Below are 18,167 nucleotides of genomic sequence, written 5' to 3'. Positions count from 1 at the left end.
GCAGAAGCAAGTTCTACATGTTGTTTGATTTGGCATGTCGTACTGAATTGACCTGGCAAGAAATGTCGATTGTAGGCTTCACCGTTCTCGAGAAATAGGCAGAAATGCAAAAGTTGTCACTGTTGCGCCCCCATCTGGCTGAGTGAGGTGTCCTTTACAGTTTAGGCAGAGGGTCAGAGCACAAATGTATCACCCAAATTTGATTTAGATTGGTCATTGAGAAGCCTGTGAAATGCCTGCTTGATTTTGATTGGCTGATGGCGGCCACTCTTTAAGGAATAATTACTGCCATTGTAGGTGACTGACCACAGGCTGCTTCCTAGTACATATCTACCAAATTTCAGTTAGATTGGCAAAGGCAGTCAGGAGATATTGCCAGTTTTTAGTTGTAGCGCCCCCTATTGACGAAATGCGGCCCGCCTCGGACCGTGTCCCCAGAATGGTGTAGGGAGGTAGCATTTCAAATTTGGTCAAGGTAGGCCAAGGCACGGCCAAGTTATAGCCGTCAGACCAAAACGGGCCAAATTTGGACATTGTTTGGGCGTGGCTAATGGCCGTAGGATATAAAAATGTCTGAATTTTGTGGATAATTCTTGATCAGCAGAGAATTCTGATTCGTCTGACACCTCATTTGTCTGATTTGGTAGGACAAGCCAGGACTTTAAGGAAAAAGTAGGATTGGCAAATTATGCAAATTAGCAAAAAATCTAAGTAGGCGGAGCTTCATAGTCCAAATGGCAAGTTGGTAGGGCTTTGCTGTCTGTATATGTAGAACAAAGAATTTCGATTGTAGGTCTAACAGGACAGGAGATATCGACCGAAACGTGTTGGGGGGCGCTAAGGCGCCCCCATCTGGCTGGCAGGACTGGGTAGGACAACCTGAGTAGTGGGTAGGAATTGACATCATCTGACCAAGTTTGGTTGGTCTAGCTCTTACAGTTTAGGCTGTACATTCAGTTTTAGGGCAGAAAAATAATAATAATAATAATAATAATAATAATCCTAAGAAAAACAATAATGGTCCATAAGGACTTCGTCCTTTGGACCCTTAATAATAATAATAATCCTAAGAAAAACAATAATGGTCCATAAGGACTTCGTCCTTTGGACCCTTAATAACTAGAAACTGCAGGCAGTTACTGAAGGGTCCAAAGGGTATGACAAGTAGGACAGGTAGGACAGGTAGGACAACAGATGGTTTGAGTAGAAGGTAGAAATCAGGATGGAGATTGTTGAGTGTCCGTCTAACAGGTCAGGAAATGTAGGACAGAATGTAGGACCCTGTGGTGTAGTGCCTGAACCTGACTGAATGCAATGTTTTGGTGAGATAGTCTGAGTAGTAGGTAGAAATCAGGATATAGACTAGTTAGTATCGGTCTAACAGGTCAGCAAATGCAGGACAGAATGTAGAACCCTGTGGTGGAGTGCCTTAGCCTGACTTAATACATGTTTTGGGTCAGATGGCCTGACTAGTTGGTAGATTTAGGGACCTTCATACCTGGTCTGGTAAGTGTAGATATTACATAGTTGCTTTTTTATACTGCCTGTGTAAACATAGGCTGTGTTGCATATTCTTAACAAAGTGCTGAGTTGCGGGAGTGTGACATGTAACAGCAGTAATATCATGCTGTATGCTATTCTAGGATGTATATTTAGACAGGAGAAAGGCTAAAAGTATTGAAGGCATTATTGAAATGGAGCGCTGACTCCACCTGCTGGCCAATTTATTATAAAATTGTAATTGCTGTAGTGTACACAGCCTGAAGAAAGATTAAAGTTTGAAAGATTTGTAAAAGTCAAATGGCAGGAGAATATAAGCAGATTAAAAATATGGACTTAGATGAAGGGAAAGGTGATTAATATTTTAATTTTTAAATAAACAATAAGCAGATTTCAGCTGCATTAACCAAGGTTGGTCTTAGACATATTATGACAGTGGCTGTAGTGCCCCCGTTTGACTGATTGCCACCAAACTTGGAAGGTCTTTTGCAGCTTGGCTGAGGCAGTCTAGTAACACAGCCGTGCATCAAATTTTGTGAGGATTGGATGAAGCATGCCAGAGATATAGCTATTTGAATGAAATAGGCATGGAAACAGTGTGGCCAGCAGGTGGAGTCAGCGCTCCATTTTAGAAATTGTATTCAATACTTTCAGGCCTTCTTATGTGTAAATTAAGTCTGATAATGTTCTATGAGGCAAATTGGTGAAAAATGAAAGTGAATAAAAAATATGGACTCAGGTGAAGGGAAAGGTAACAATTCTTTCAAGGTTTTATGAGAAATAAGGACATTTCAGCTGAATTTGCTAAGGTGGGTCTTAGACATATATGGAGTGGCTGTAGCGCCCCTGTTTGACCGATTGGCACCAATATTGGAGGGTCTGTCTGAGGTCCCTTACTACATTAGGCCGTCAAATTTGATGAGGATTGGCTGAAGCACGGCTGAGATTTAGATGGTTGATTGAAATGAGCATGGATATGGTGCAGGTTTGTTGTAGCTGGTGGCCATAGCATACAGGTCAAGATATTTTTATGAATTATCCATAAGGGCAATGTCCTGATTGATGTACTACCAGAATGACCTACTTGGGCTGGATATTGTAGAAGTTACAGTAATATGTTATTTATTAAGTTATTAAACATCACAAGGGAATGAAAATGACTATCATTGGGCATTGCATATGTCTTGATTTGGCATGACTCACAGAACTGGCAGTACAAAATATTTTAACCAGTAATATGTCACTAGAACAGAAATGAGATAAATGTAAGTTGAACTGATTTTCAAGGTTTATACAGACATGTTATATTGTTGTAGCGCCCCCGTTTGACCGATCGGCACCAAATTTGGAGGGCCCTTCCGGACTACTATTCTACAGGATATATTAAAGTTTGGTGATGATTGGCTGAGGCAGGCCTGAGATATAGCTGTCTGATTGAATTGGGCATGGCACCTGTATGGTTTGTGTGTGGCTGGTGACTATACCTCATGGAAAGTTTATGATTTTTTTATGAATTATTTATTATGACTGTCTCCTGATTTAAATGATACCAGATTTGTGTAGGTTTGGTGAAAATCCTAGGAGGTTAACGAAATGTCTTGTTTTCAGACCAATATGAATTATGCAAAAACGCAAAGATGCAGAAGCAAGTTCTACATGTTGTTTGATTTGGCATGTCGTACTTAATTGACCGGGCAACAATTAGACTGCCATAACAGGATGGAGATTTAGCGTAGCTCTAATGTGACAGGAGATGTAGGGCAAACCGTAGAGGAGGATACTAAAAAGTCAGACAGAACTACAGGTCAGCAGATGTCAGACAGAACAGAACTTGTTTAGGTCAGATGGTTTGAGTAGAAGGTAGAAATCATGATGTAGATTGTTGAGTGTCGGTCTAACAGGTCAGGAAATGTAGGACAGAATGTAGAACCCTGTGGTGTAGTGCCTGAACCTGACTGAATGCATTGTTTTGGTCAGATGGTCTCAGTAGTAGGTAGAAATCAGGATATAGATTAGTTAGTATCGGTCTAACAGGTCAGCAAATGTAGGACAGAATGTAGAACCCTGTGGTGGAGTGCCTTAGCCTGACTGAATGCATGGTTTGGGTCAGATGGCCTGACTAGTTGGTAGATTTAGGGACCTTCATACCTGGTCTGGTAAGTCTAGATATTACAGAGTTTTCTTTTTTATACTGCCTGTGTAAACATAGGCTGTGTTGCATATTCTTAACAAAGTGCTGAGTTGCGTATTGTGACATGTAACAGCAGTAATATCATGCTGTATCATATTCTAGGTTATACATTTAGACAGGAGAAAGGCTAAAAGTATTGAAGGCATTATTGAAATGGAGCGCTGACTCCACCTGCTGGCCAATTTATTATAAAATTGTAATTGCTGCAGTGTACACAGCCTGAAGAAAGATTGAAGTTTGAAAGATTTGTAAAAGTCAAATGGCAGGAAAATATAAGCAGATTAAAAATATGGACTTAGATGAAGGGAAAGGTGATTAATTTTTTAATTTTTAAATAAACGATAAGCAGATTTCAGCTGCATTAACCAAGGTTGGTCTTAGACATATTAGGACAGTGGCTGTAGTGCCCCCGTTTGACCGATTGCCACCAAACTTGGAAGGTCTTTCTGAAGTCTAGTAACACAGATGTGCGTCAAATTTTGTGAGGATAGGATGAAGCATGCCAGAGATATAGCTATTTTAATAAAATGGGCATGGAAACAGTGTGGCCAGCAGGTGGAGTCAGCGCTCCATTTTAGAAATTTTATTCAATATTTTCAGGCCTTCTTATGTGTAAATTAAGTCTGATAATGTTCTATGAGGCAAATCGGTGAAAAATGAAAGTGAATAAGAAATATGGACTCAGGTGAAGGGAAAGGTAACAATTCTTTCAAGGTTTTATGAGAAATAAGGACATTTCAGCTGAATTTGCTAAGGTGGGTCTTAGAAATATATGGACAGTGGCTGTAGCGCCCCCATTTGACCGATTGGAACCAAAATTGGAGGGTCTGTCTGAGGTCCCTTACTACATTAGGCCGTCAAATTTGATGAGGATTGGCTGAAGCACAGCTGAGCTTTAGATGGTTGATTGAAATGAGCATGGATATGGTGCAGGTTTGTTGTAGCTGGTGGCCATAGCGTACAGGTTAAGATATTTTTATGAATTATCCATAATGGCAATGTCCTGATTGATGTACTACCAGAATGACCTACTTGGGCTGAACATTGTAGAAGTTACAGTAATATGTTATTTATTAAGTTTTTAAACATCACAAGGGAATGAAAATGACTATCATTGGGCATTGCATATGTCTTGATTTGGCATGACTCACAGAACTGGCAGTACAAAATATTTTAACCAGTAACATGTCACTAGAACAGAAATGAGATAAATGTAAGTTGAACTGATTTTCAAGGTTTATACAGACATGTTATGTTGTTGTAGCGCCCCCGTTTGACCGATCGGCACCAAATTTGGAGGGCCCTTCCGGACTACTATTCTACAGGATATATTAAAGTTTGGTGATGATTGGCTGAGGCAGGCCTGAGATATAGCTGTCTGATTGAATTGGGCATGGCACCTGTATGGTTTGTGTGTGGCTGGTGACTATACCTCATGGAAAGTTTATGATTTTTTTATGAATTATTTATTATGACTGTCTCCTGATTTAAATGATACCAGATTTGTGTAGGTTTGGTGAAAATCCTAGGAGGTTAACGAAATGTCTTGTTTTCAGACCAATATGAATTATGCAAAAACGCAAAGATGCAGAAGCAAGTTCTACATGTTGTTTGATTTGGCATGTCGTACTGAATTGACCTGGCAAGAAATGTCGATTGTAGGCTTCACCGTTCTCGAGAAATAGGCAGAAATGCAAAAGTTGTCACTGTTGCGCCCCCATCTGGCCGAGTGAGGTGTCCTTTACAGTTTAGGCAGAGGGTCAGAGCTCAAATGTATCACCCAAATTTGATTTAGATTGGTCATTGAGAAGCCTGTGAAATGCCTGCTTGATTTTGATTGGCTGATGGCGGCCACTCTTTAAGGAATAATTACTGCCATTGTAGGTGACTGACCACAGGCTGCTTCCTAGTACATATCTACCAAATTTCAGTTAGATTGGCAAAGGCAGTCAGGAGATATTGCCAGTTTTTAGTTGTAGCGCCCCCTATTGACGAAATGCGGCCCGCCTCGGACCGTGTCCCCAGAATGGTGTAGGGAGGTAGCATTTCAAATTTGGTCAAGGTAGGCCAAGGCACGGCCAAGTTATAGCCGTCAGACCAAAACGGGCCAAATTTGGACATTGTTTGGGCGTGGCTAATGGCCGTAGGATATAAAAATGTCTGAATTTTGTGGATAATTCTTGATCAGCAGAGAATTCTGATTCGTCTGACACCTCATTTGTCTGATTTGGTAGGACAAGCCAGGACTTTAAGGAAAAAGTAGGATTGGCAAATTATGCAAATTAGCAAAAAATCTAAGTAGGCGGAGCTTCATAGTCCAAATGGCAAGTTGGTAGGGCTTTGCTGTCTGTATATGTAGAACAAAGAATTTCGATTGTAGGTCTAACAGGACAGGAGATATCGACCGAAACGTGTTGGGGGGCGCTAAGGCGCCCCCATCTGGCTGGCAGGACTGGGTAGGACAACCTGAGTAGTGGGTAGGAATTGACATCATCTGACCAAGTTTGGTTGGTCTAGCTCTTACAGTTTAGGCTGTACATTCAGTTTTAGGGCAGAAAAATAATAATAATAATAATAATAATAACTAGAAACTGCAGGCAGTTACTGAAGGGTCCAAAGGGTATGACAAGTAGGACAGGTAGGACAGGTAGGACAACAGATGGTTTGAGTAGAAGGTAGAAATCAGGATGGAGATTGTTGAGTGTCCGTCTAACAGGTCAGGAAATGTAGGACAGAATGTAGGACCCTGTGGTGTAGTGCCTGAACCTGACTGAATGCAATGTTTTGGTGAGATAGTCTGAGTAGTAGGTAGAAATCAGGATATAGACTAGTTAGTATCGGTCTAACAGGTCAGCAAATGCAGGACAGAATGTAGAACCCTGTGGTGGAGTGCCTTAGCCTGACTTAATACATGTTTTGGGTCAGATGGCCTGACTAGTTGGTAGATTTAGGGACCTTCATACCTGGTCTGGTAAGTGTAGATATTACATAGTTGCTTTTTTATACTGCCTGTGTAAACATAGGCTGTGTTGCATATTCTTAACAAAGTGCTGAGTTGCGGGAGTGTGACATGTAACAGCAGTAATATCATGCTGTATGCTATTCTAGGATGTATATTTAGACAGGAGAAAGGCTAAAAGTATTGAAGGCATTATTGAAATGGAGCGCTGACTCCACCTGCTGGCCAATTTATTATAAAATTGTAATTGCTGTAGTGTACACAGCCTGAAGAAAGATTAAAGTTTGAAAGATTTGTAAAAGTCAAATGGCAGGAGAATATAAGCAGATTAAAAATATGGACTTAGATGAAGGGAAAGGTGATTAATATTTTAATTTTTAAATAAACAATAAGCAGATTTCAGCTGCATTAACCAAGGTTGGTCTTAGACATATTATGACAGTGGCTGTAGTGCCCCCGTTTGACTGATTGCCACCAAACTTGGAAGGTCTTTTGCAGCTTGGCTGAGGCAGTCTAGTAACACAGCCGTGCATCAAATTTTGTGAGGATTGGATGAAGCATGCCAGAGATATAGCTATTTGAATGAAATAGGCATGGAAACAGTGTGGCCAGCAGGTGGAGTCAGCGCTCCATTTTAGAAATTGTATTCAATACTTTCAGGCCTTCTTATGTGTAAATTAAGTCTGATAATGTTCTATGAGGCAAATTGGTGAAAAATGAAAGTGAATAAAAAATATGGACTCAGGTGAAGGGAAAGGTAACAATTCTTTCAAGGTTTTATGAGAAATAAGGACATTTCAGCTGAATTTGCTAAGGTGGGTCTTAGACATATATGGACAGTGGCTGTAGCGCCCCTGTTTGACCGATTGGCACCAATATTGGAGGGTCTGTCTGAGGTCCCTTACTACATTAGGCCGTCAAATTTGATGAGGATTGGCTGAAGCACGGCTGAGATTTAGATGGTTGATTGAAATGAGCATGGATATGGTGCAGGTTTGTTGTAGCTGGTGGCCATAGCATACAGGTCAAGATATTTTTATGAATTATCCATAAGGGCAATGTCCTGATTGATGTACTACCAGAATGACCTACTTGGGCTGGATATTGTAGAAGTTACAGTAATATGTTATTTATTAAGTTATTAAACATCACAAGGGAATGAAAATGACTATCATTGGGCATTGCATATGTCTTGATTTGGCATGACTCACAGAACTGGCAGTACAAAATATTTTAACCAGTAATATGTCACTAGAACAGAAATGAGATAAATGTAAGTTGAACTGATTTTCAAGGTTTATACAGACATGTTATATTGTTGTAGCGCCCCCGTTTGACCGATCGGCACCAAATTTGGAGGGCCCTTCCGGACTACTATTCTACAGGATATATTAAAGTTTGGTGATGATTGGCTGAGGCAGGCCTGAGATATAGCTGTCTGATTGAATTGGGCATGGCACCTGTATGGTTTGTGTGTGGCTGGTGACTATACCTCATGGAAAGTTTATGATTTTTTTATGAATTATTTATTATGACTGTCTCCTGATTTAAATGATACCAGATTTGTGTAGGTTTGGTGAAAATCCTAGGAGGTTAACGAAATGTCTTGTTTTCAGACCAATATGAATTATGCAAAAACGCAAAGATGCAGAAGCAAGTTCTACATGTTGTTTGATTTGGCATGTCGTACTTAATTGACCGGGCAACAATTAGACTGCCATAACAGGATGGAGATTTAGCGTAGCTCTAATGTGACAGGAGATGTAGGGCAAACCGTAGAGGAGGATACTAAAAAGTCAGACAGAACTACAGGTCAGCAGATGTCAGACAGAACAGAACTTGTTTAGGTCAGATGGTTTGAGTAGAAGGTAGAAATCATGATGTAGATTGTTGAGTGTCGGTCTAACAGGTCAGGAAATGTAGGACAGAATGTAGAACCCTGTGGTGTAGTGCCTGAACCTGACTGAATGCATTGTTTTGGTCAGATGGTCTCAGTAGTAGGTAGAAATCAGGATATAGATTAGTTAGTATCGGTCTAACAGGTCAGCAAATGTAGGACAGAATGTAGAACCCTGTGGTGGAGTGCCTTAGCCTGACTGAATGCATGGTTTGGGTCAGATGGCCTGACTAGTTGGTAGATTTAGGGACCTTCATACCTGGTCTGGTAAGTCTAGATATTACAGAGTTTTCTTTTTTATACTGCCTGTGTAAACATAGGCTGTGTTGCATATTCTTAACAAAGTGCTGAGTTGCGTATTGTGACATGTAACAGCAGTAATATCATGCTGTATCATATTCTAGGTTATACATTTAGACAGGAGAAAGGCTAAAAGTATTGAAGGCATTATTGAAATGGAGCGCTGACTCCACCTGCTGGCCAATTTATTATAAAATTGTAATTGCTGCAGTGTACACAGCCTGAAGAAAGATTGAAGTTTGAAAGATTTGTAAAAGTCAAATGGCAGGAAAATATAAGCAGATTAAAAATATGGACTTAGATGAAGGGAAAGGTGATTAATTTTTTAATTTTTAAATAAACGATAAGCAGATTTCAGCTGCATTAACCAAGGTTGGTCTTAGACATATTACGACAGTGGCTGTAGTGCCCCCGTTTGACCGATTGCCACCAAACTTGGAAGGTCTTTCTGAAGTCTAGTAACACAGATGTGCGTCAAATTTTGTGAGGATTGGATGAAGCATGCCAGAGATATAGCTATTTTAATGAAATGGGCATGGAAACAGTGTGGCCAGCAGGTGGAGTCAGCGCTCCATTTTAGAAATTGTATTCAATACTTTCAGGCCTTCTTATGTGTAAATTAAGTCTGATAATGTTCTATGAGGCAAATCGGTGAAAAATGAAAGTGAATAAGAAATATGGACTCAGGTGAAGGGAAAGGTAACAATTCTTTCAAGGTTTTATGAGAAATAAGGACATTTCAGCTGAATTTGCTAAGGTGGGTCTTAGAAATATATGGACAGTGGCTGTAGCGCCCCCATTTGACCGATTGGAACCAAAATTGGAGGGTCTGTCTGAGGTCCCTTACTACATTAGGCCGTCAAATTTGATGAGGATTGGCTGAAGCACAGCTGAGCTTTAGATGGTTGATTGAAATGAGCATGGATATGGTGCAGGTTTGTTGTAGCTGGTGGCCATAGCGTACAGGTTAAGATATTTTTATGAATTATCCATAATGGCAATGTCCTGATTGATGTACTACCAGAATGACCTACTTGGGCTGAACATTGTAGAAGTTACAGTAATATGTTATTTATTAAGTTTTTAAACATCACAAGGGAATGAAAATGACTATCATTGGGCATTGCATATGTCTTGATTTGGCATGACTCACAGAACTGGCAGTACAAAATATTTTAACCAGTAACATGTCACTAGAACAGAAATGAGATAAATGTAAGTTGAACTGATTTTCAAGGTTTATACAGACATGTTATGTTGTTGTAGCGCCCCCGTTTGACCGATCGGCACCAAATTTGGAGGGCCCTTCCGGACTACTATTCTACAGGATATATTAAAGTTTGGTGATGATTGGCTGAGGCAGGCCTGAGATATAGCTGTCTGATTGAATTGGGCATGGCACCTGTATGGTTTGTGTGTGGCTGGTGACTATACCTCATGGAAAGTTTATGATTTTTTTATGAATTATTTATTATGACTGTCTCCTGATTTAAATGATACCAGATTTGTGTAGGTTTGGTGAAAATCCTAGGAGGTTAACGAAATGTCTTGTTTTCAGACCAATATGAATTATGCAAAAACGCAAAGATGCAGAAGCAAGTTCTACATGTTGTTTGATTTGGCATGTCGTACTGAATTGACCTGGCAAGAAATGTCGATTGTAGGCTTCACCGTTCTCGAGAAATAGGCAGAAATGCAAAAGTTGTCACTGTTGCGCCCCCATCTGGCCGAGTGAGGTGTCCTTTACAGTTTAGGCAGAGGGTCAGAGCACAAATGTATCACCCAAATTTGATTTAGATTGGTCATTGAGAAGCCTGTGAAATGCCTGCTTGATTTTGATTGGCTGATGGCGGCCACTCTTTAAGGAATAATTACTGCCATTGTAGGTGACTGACCACAGGCTGCTTCCTAGTACATATCTACCAAATTTCAGTTAGATTGGCAAAGGCAGTCAGGAGATATTGCCAGTTTTTAGTTGTAGCGCCCCCTATTGACGAAATGCGGCCCGCCTCGGACCGTGTCCCCAGAATGGTGTAGGGAGGTAGCATTTCAAATTTGGTCAAGGTAGGCCAAGGCACGGCCAAGTTATAGCCGTCAGACCAAAACGGGCCAAATTTGGACATTGTTTGGGCGTGGCTAATGGCCGTAGGATATAAAAATGTCTGAATTTTGTGGATAATTCTTGATCAGCAGAGAATTCTGATTCGTCTGACACCTCATTTGTCTGATTTGGTAGGACAAGCCAGGACTTTAAGGAAAAAGTAGGATTGGCAAATTATGCAAATTAGCAAAAAATCTAAGTAGGCGGAGCTTCATAGTCCAAATGGCAAGTTGGTAGGGCTTTGCTGTCTGTATATGTAGAACAAAGAATTTCGATTGTAGGTCTAACAGGACAGGAGATATCGACCGAAACGTGTTGGGGGGCGCTAAGGCGCCCCCATCTGGCTGGCAGGACTGGGTAGGACAACCTGAGTAGTGGGTAGGAATTGACATCATCTGACCAAGTTTGGTTGGTCTAGCTCTTACAGTTTAGGCTGTACATTCAGTTTTAGGGCAGAAAAATAATAATAATAATAATAACTAGAAACTGCAAGCAGTTACTAAAGGGTCCAAAGCGTAGGACAATCGGACTGGTAGGACAGTAGAGGAATAAGGGCAGAGATCTGGCGGCCAGGGTAGTAGAAAGTCAGACAGAATTAGTCAGCCATAACATGATGGAAATTTTGGCATAGGTCTAATGCGATATGACTATATATGTTCCTGGATTTGGTACGACATAGTAAATTTGACTGCCAATAAAATTTAAGTTTAGGACAAGTAGGACAGGAGATATCGACCAAAACATGTTGTGGGGCGCAACGGTGCCCCCCTCTGACTGACTGGGATGGGTCAGAGAGGCTCAGTAGTGGATAGCAATAGGAATCTTACTGCCAAATTTGGTCGGCCTAGGACTTATGGTTTTGGCTGGGCATTCAGTTTTAGGGAAGAAAAATAATTATAATCGAACCCTCTGGAGGAGTGCCTAAGCCCGTCTGAATGGCTGGGTTAATAACAAAAATAGAAGCTTCATTGACCATCATGGGGAAAATGCCTATATGTCTCCCCAGCTTGCTTTACAGAGAGCATGCTGTGCACATCGGGCTGCCTAGCTCAAGTACCAACCGAAGCTGGGTTTGAACCGGTGACCCTCTGATTACAAGCACACAGGTTTAGCCCACTGAGCCACCCGCTTCTGATGGTAAGATGGGTGAGATCAGTAGACACTTTCATAACTGATCTGGTAACTCATTATACCTGAATTGGCCTAGGTTGGTCTTAGTAACATATAAACAGTGGCCGTAGCGCTCCCGTTTGACTGATCGACACAAAATTTGGAGGGTCGCTCGGTGGTATAGCACTACATTAGTGAGAGAAATTTGGTAATGATTGGCTGAAGCATGCCTGAGATATAGCTGTCTGATTGAAATGTACGTGGCACCAGTATGGTCATGGTTTGGCTTTTGGCCGTACCTTACTGAAAGCATAAGATTTTTTCTGTAAATCATTAAATGGACTGTCTCCTGATTTTAATGACAGCAGATTTAAGTAGGTGCGGCAAAAATTCTAGGAGGGCAACGAAAAAGCCTGTTTACAGACAATTATAAATTATGCAAAAATGCAATGATATATAACCAAGTTACATATGTGTTTAGATTTGCCATGACATATTGAATTAGACTGGCAATCAATTTTAACTGTAGGCTTGACAGTTTTGTAGAAATAGGCAGAAATGCAAATGGGGCCACTGTAGCGCCCCCATCTGGCCTAGTGAGTTGTCCTTTACAGGATGTGCAGAGGGTCAGAAGGTGAATGTAGCAGCCAAATTTTGGTTTGATTGGTCATTGTTAAGCCTGTCAAATGGCTGCTTGATGTTGATTGGCTAATGGCAGCCAAGCTTTTATGATTGATGACTGGCATTGTATGTGACTGTCCTCAGGCTAGGTCGTAGTATATGTCAGCAAAATTTCAGTTGGATTGGCCAAGGCAGTCAGGAGATATTGGCAGTTTTTAGTTGTAGCGCCCCCTATGGACGAAATGCAGCCCGCCTTGGACCGTGTCCCCAGAATGGTGTCGGAAGGTAGGATTTCAAATTTGGTCTAGGTAGGCCAAGGCACGGCCAAGTTATAGCCATCAGACCAAAACGGGCCAAATTTGGACATTGTTTGGGCGTGGCTAATGGCCGTAGGATATAAAAATGTCTCAATTTTGTTAATGTTTCTTGATCAGCTGAGAATTCTGATTCGTCTGACACCTCATTTGTCTGATTTGGTAGGACAAGCCAGGACTTTAAGGAAAAAGTATGATTTGCAAATTATGCAAATTAGCAAAAAATCTAAGTAGGCGGAGCTTCATGGTCCCATTGACTTTTTGGTAGGGCAAGGCTGTCTGCATCAGGAGAAAAAAGAATTTCGATGGTAGGACAAACAGGACAGGAGATATCGTCCAAAACGTGTTGGGGGGCGCTACGGCACCCCCCTCTGGCTGAGTCGGACGGGTCGGACAACCTGAGTAGTGGGTAGGAATTGCAAGCACCTTACCAAGTTTGGTCAGCCTAGGACTTACGGTTTAGGCTGGGCATTCAGTTTTAGGGCAGAAAAATAATAATAATAATCCTAAGAAAAACAATAATGGTCCATAAGGACTTCGTCCTTTGGACCCTTAATAATAATAATCCTAAGAAAAACAATAATGGTCCATAAGGACTTCGTCCTTTGGACCCTTAATAATCCTAAGAAAAACAATAATGGTCCATAAGGACTTCGTCCTTTGGACCCTTAATAATCCTAAGAAAAACAATAATGGTCCATAAGGACTTCGTCCTTTGGACCCTTAATAATAATAATCCTAAGAAAAACAATAATGGTCCATAAGGACTTCGTCCTTTGGACCCTTAATAACTAGAAACTGCAAGCAGTTACGAATGGGTCCAAAGCGTAGGACAATCGGACTGGTAGGACAGTAGAGGAATAAGGGCAGAGATCCGGCGGCCAGGGTAGTAAAAAGTCAGACAGAATTAGACTGCCATAACAGGATGCAGATTTAGCATAGCTCTAATGCGACAGGAGATGTAGGGCAAACCGTAGAGGAGGATACCAACAAGTCAGACAGAACTACAGGTCAGCAGATGTCAGACAGAAGAGAACTTGTTTCGGTCAGATGGTTTGAGTAGAAGGTAGAAATCATGATGTAGATTGTTTAGTGTCGGTCTAACAGGTCAGGAAATGTAGGACAGAATGTAGAACCCTGTGGTGTAGTGCCTGAACCTGACTGAATGCATTGTTTTGGTCAGATGGTCTGAGTAGTAGGTAGAAATCAGGATATAGATTAGTTAGTATCGGTCTAACAGGTCAGAAAATGTAGGACAGAATGTAGAACCCTGTGGTGGAGTGCCTTAGCCTGACTTAATGCATGGTTTTGGTCAGATGGCCTGACTAGTTGGTAGATTTAGGCACCTTCATACCTGGTCTGGTAAGTCTAGATATTACAGAGTTGATTTTTTATACTGCCTGTGTAAACATAGGCTGCGTTGCATATTCTTAACAAAGTGCTGAGTTGCAGGAGTGTGACATGTAACAGCAGTAATATCATGCTGTATCATATTCTAGGTTGTACATTTAGACAGGAGAAAGGCTAAAAGTATTGAAGGCATTATTTAAATGGAGCGCTGACTCCACCTGCTGGCCAATGTATTATAAAATTGTAATTGCTGCAGTGTACACAGCCTGAAGAAAGATCAAAGTTTGAAAGATTTGTAAAAGTCAAATGGCAGGAAAATATAAGCAGATTAAAAATATGGACTTAGATGAAGGGAAAGGTGATTAATATTTTAATTTTTAAATAAACAATAAGCAGATCTCAGCTGCATTAACCAAGGTTGGTCTTAGACATATTAGAACAGCGGCTGTAGCACCCCAATTTGACCGATTGCCACCAAACTTGGAAGGTCTGTCTGTAGTCCAGTGACACAGAAGCGAGTCAAATTTTGTAAGGATTTGATGAAGCATGCCAGAGATATAGCTGTTTGATTGAAATGTGTATGGAAATGGTGTGGCCAGCAGGTGGAGGCAGCGCTCCATTTTAGAAATTCCATTTAATACTTTCAGGCCTTCTTATGTGTAAATTAAGTCTGATAATGTTCTATGAGGCAAATCGGTGAAAAATGAAAGTGAATAAAAAATATGGACTCAGGTGAAGGGAAAGGTAACAATTTTTTCAAGGTTTTATGAGAAATAAGGACATTTCAGCTGAATTTGCTAAGGTGGGTCTTAGACATATATGGACAGTGGCTGTAGCGCCCCCGTTTGACCAATTGGTACCAAAATTGGAGGGTCTGTCTGATGTCCCTTACTACATTAGGCTGTCAAATTTGATGAGGATTGGCTGATGCACGGCTGAGTTTTAGATGGTTGATTGAAATGAGCATGGATATGGTGCATGTTTGGTGTAGCTGGTGGCCATAGCATACAGGTAGGTCAAGATATTTTTATGAATTATCCATAAGGGCAATGTCCTGATTGATGTACTACCAGAATGACCTACTTGGGTTGGACATTGTAGAAGTTACAGTAATATGTTATTTATTAAGCTTTTAAACATCACAAAGGAATGAAAATGACTATCATTGGGAATTGCATATGTCTTGATATGGCATGACTCACAGAACTGGCAGTACAAAATATTTTAACAAGTAATATGTCACAATAACAGAAATGAGATAAATGTAAGTTGAACTGCTTTTCAAGGTTTATACAGACATGTTATATTGTTGTAGCGCCCCCGTTTGACCGATCGGCACCAAATTTGGAGGGCCCTTCCGGACTACTATTCTACAGGATATGTTAAAGTTTGGTGATGATTGGCTGAGGCAGGCCTGAGATATAGCTGTCCGATTGAATTGGGCATGGCACCTGTATGATTTGTGTGTGGCTGGTGACTATACCTCATGGAAAGTTTATGATTTTTTTATGAATTATTTATTATGACTGTCTCCTGATTTAAATGATACCAGATTTGTGTAGGTTTGGTGAAAATCCTAGGAGGTTAACGAAATGTCTTGTTTTCAGACCAATATGAATTATGAAAAAACGCAAAGATGCAGAAGCAAGTTCTACATATTGTTTGATTTGGCATGTCGTACTGAATTGACCTGGCAATAAATGTCAATTGTAGGCTTCACCGTTCTCGAGAAATAGGCAGAAATGCAAATGTTGTCACTGTAGCGCCCCTATCTGGCCAAGTGAGGTGTCCTTTGCATGGTGGGCTGTGGGTCAGAGGACAAATATACCACCAAAATTTGGTATAGATTGGTCATTTATAAGCCTGTCAAATGCCTGCTTGATTTTGATTGGCCGATGGCGGCCACTATTTAAGGAATGATGACTGCCATAGTATGTGACTGACCACAGGCTGGGTGCTAGTACATATCTGCCAAATTTCAGTTAGACTGGCAAAGGCAGTCAGGAGATATTGCCAGTTTTTAGTTGTAGCGCCCCCTATTGACGAAATGCGGCCCGCTTCGGACCGTGTCCCCAGAATGGTGTAGGGAGGTAGCATTTCAAATTTGGTCAAGGTAGGCCAAGGCACGGCCAAGTTATAGCCATCAGACCAAAATGGGCCAAATTTGGACATTGTTTGGGCGTGGCTATTGGCCATAGGATATAAAAATGTCTGAATTTTGTTGATGATTCTTGATCAGCTGAGAATTCTGATTCGTCTGACACCTCATTTGTCTGATTTGGTAGGACAAGCCAGGACTTTAAGGAAAAAGTATGATTTGCAAATTATGCAAATTAGCAAAAAATCTAAGTAGGCGGAGCTTCATGGTCCCAATGACTTTTTGGTAGGGCATGGCTGTCTGTATCAGGAGAAAAAAGAATTTTGAAGGTAGGACAAACAGGACAGGAGATATCGTCCAAAACGTGTTATGGGGCGCTACGGCGCCCCCCTCTGGCTGAGTCGGACGGGTCGGAAAACCTGAGTAGTGGGTAGGAATTCCAATCATCGTACCAAATTTGGTAGGCCTAGGACTTACGGTTTAGGCTGGGCATTCAGTTTTAGGGCAGAAAAATAATAATAAAGATAACTGCAAGCAGTGACAATCGGGTCCAAAGCTAATGGAAACAAGCAATGAAGAGGAGTGAAGTGAATGGCATAAAATTAGAAGTTCACTAATTATTGTAAATGAAGTACAGACTGTAACTGATGGGCAATGCATTTAAATAGTCAGAAAATAGGACATGCAACAATGAAATGTGATACCTAACATTTAAACATTACTGTAGAAATGTTCATCAATGTTTGATAAAGGGAAAAGGATAGATGAGAAACAGAAGGGAAATGTGGTGAGTAGCTGTTCGTAACAATTGCAATTGCTGCAGCATACACATCTTGAATAAACATTGAAGTTTGATAGATTTCTGAAAGTCAAATGGCAGGAAAATATAAGCGGATTAAAAATATGGACTTAGATGAAGGGAAAGGTGATTAATATTTAAATGTTTAAATAAACAATAAACAGATGTCAGCTGTATTAACCTAGGTTGATCTTAGACATATTATGACAGTGGCTAAATTGGAAATGAAGTACAGACTGTAACTGATGGCCAATGCATTTAAATAGTCAGAAAGTAGGAAAATGGTAAATGAGAGACAGAAGGGAAATATGGTGACTAGCTTTTAGAGAAATATTGAAATTGCTACAGTGTACACAGGCTAAAGTAACATTGAAGTTTGATAGATTCCTAAAAGTCAAATGGCAGGATTGTATAAGCAGATTAAAAATATGGACTTAGATGAAGGGAAAGGTGATTAATATTTAAATGTTTATATATACAATAAGGAGATGTCAGCTGCATTAACCAAGGTTGGTCTTAGACATATTAAGACAGTGGCTAAATTGGAAATGAAGTACGGACTGTAACTGATGGCCAATGCATTTAAATAGTCAGAAAGTAGGAAATGCTTCTATGATAAGATAATACCTGATATTTTGAACATTGACATTGATATGTTGATTAAGGTACGATAAAGGGAATATGGTAGATGAGAAACAGATGGGACATGTGGTGACTAGCTGTTGGAAGAAATTGCAATTGTTGCACTGTACACAGCCTGAAGTATCTCTGAACTTTGATACATTTCTAAAAGTGAAATGAAATGAAAATGTCAATAATCTTTGAAGGTTTGATGAAAAATAAAGAAATTTCAGCTGCATTAACTATTAGTATATTTTGACAGTGGCAGAAGCGCCCCCGTTTTACCGAATGTCACCAAAGTTAGAT

The sequence above is a fragment of the Paramormyrops kingsleyae genome, chromosome 12 (genome assembly GCF_048594095.1).
Source record: "Paramormyrops kingsleyae isolate MSU_618 chromosome 12, PKINGS_0.4, whole genome shotgun sequence".
In the NCBI taxonomy this organism is placed as follows: Eukaryota; Metazoa; Chordata; class Actinopteri; order Osteoglossiformes; family Mormyridae; genus Paramormyrops; species Paramormyrops kingsleyae.
Note: the sequence above shows the minus strand (reverse complement) of the source record.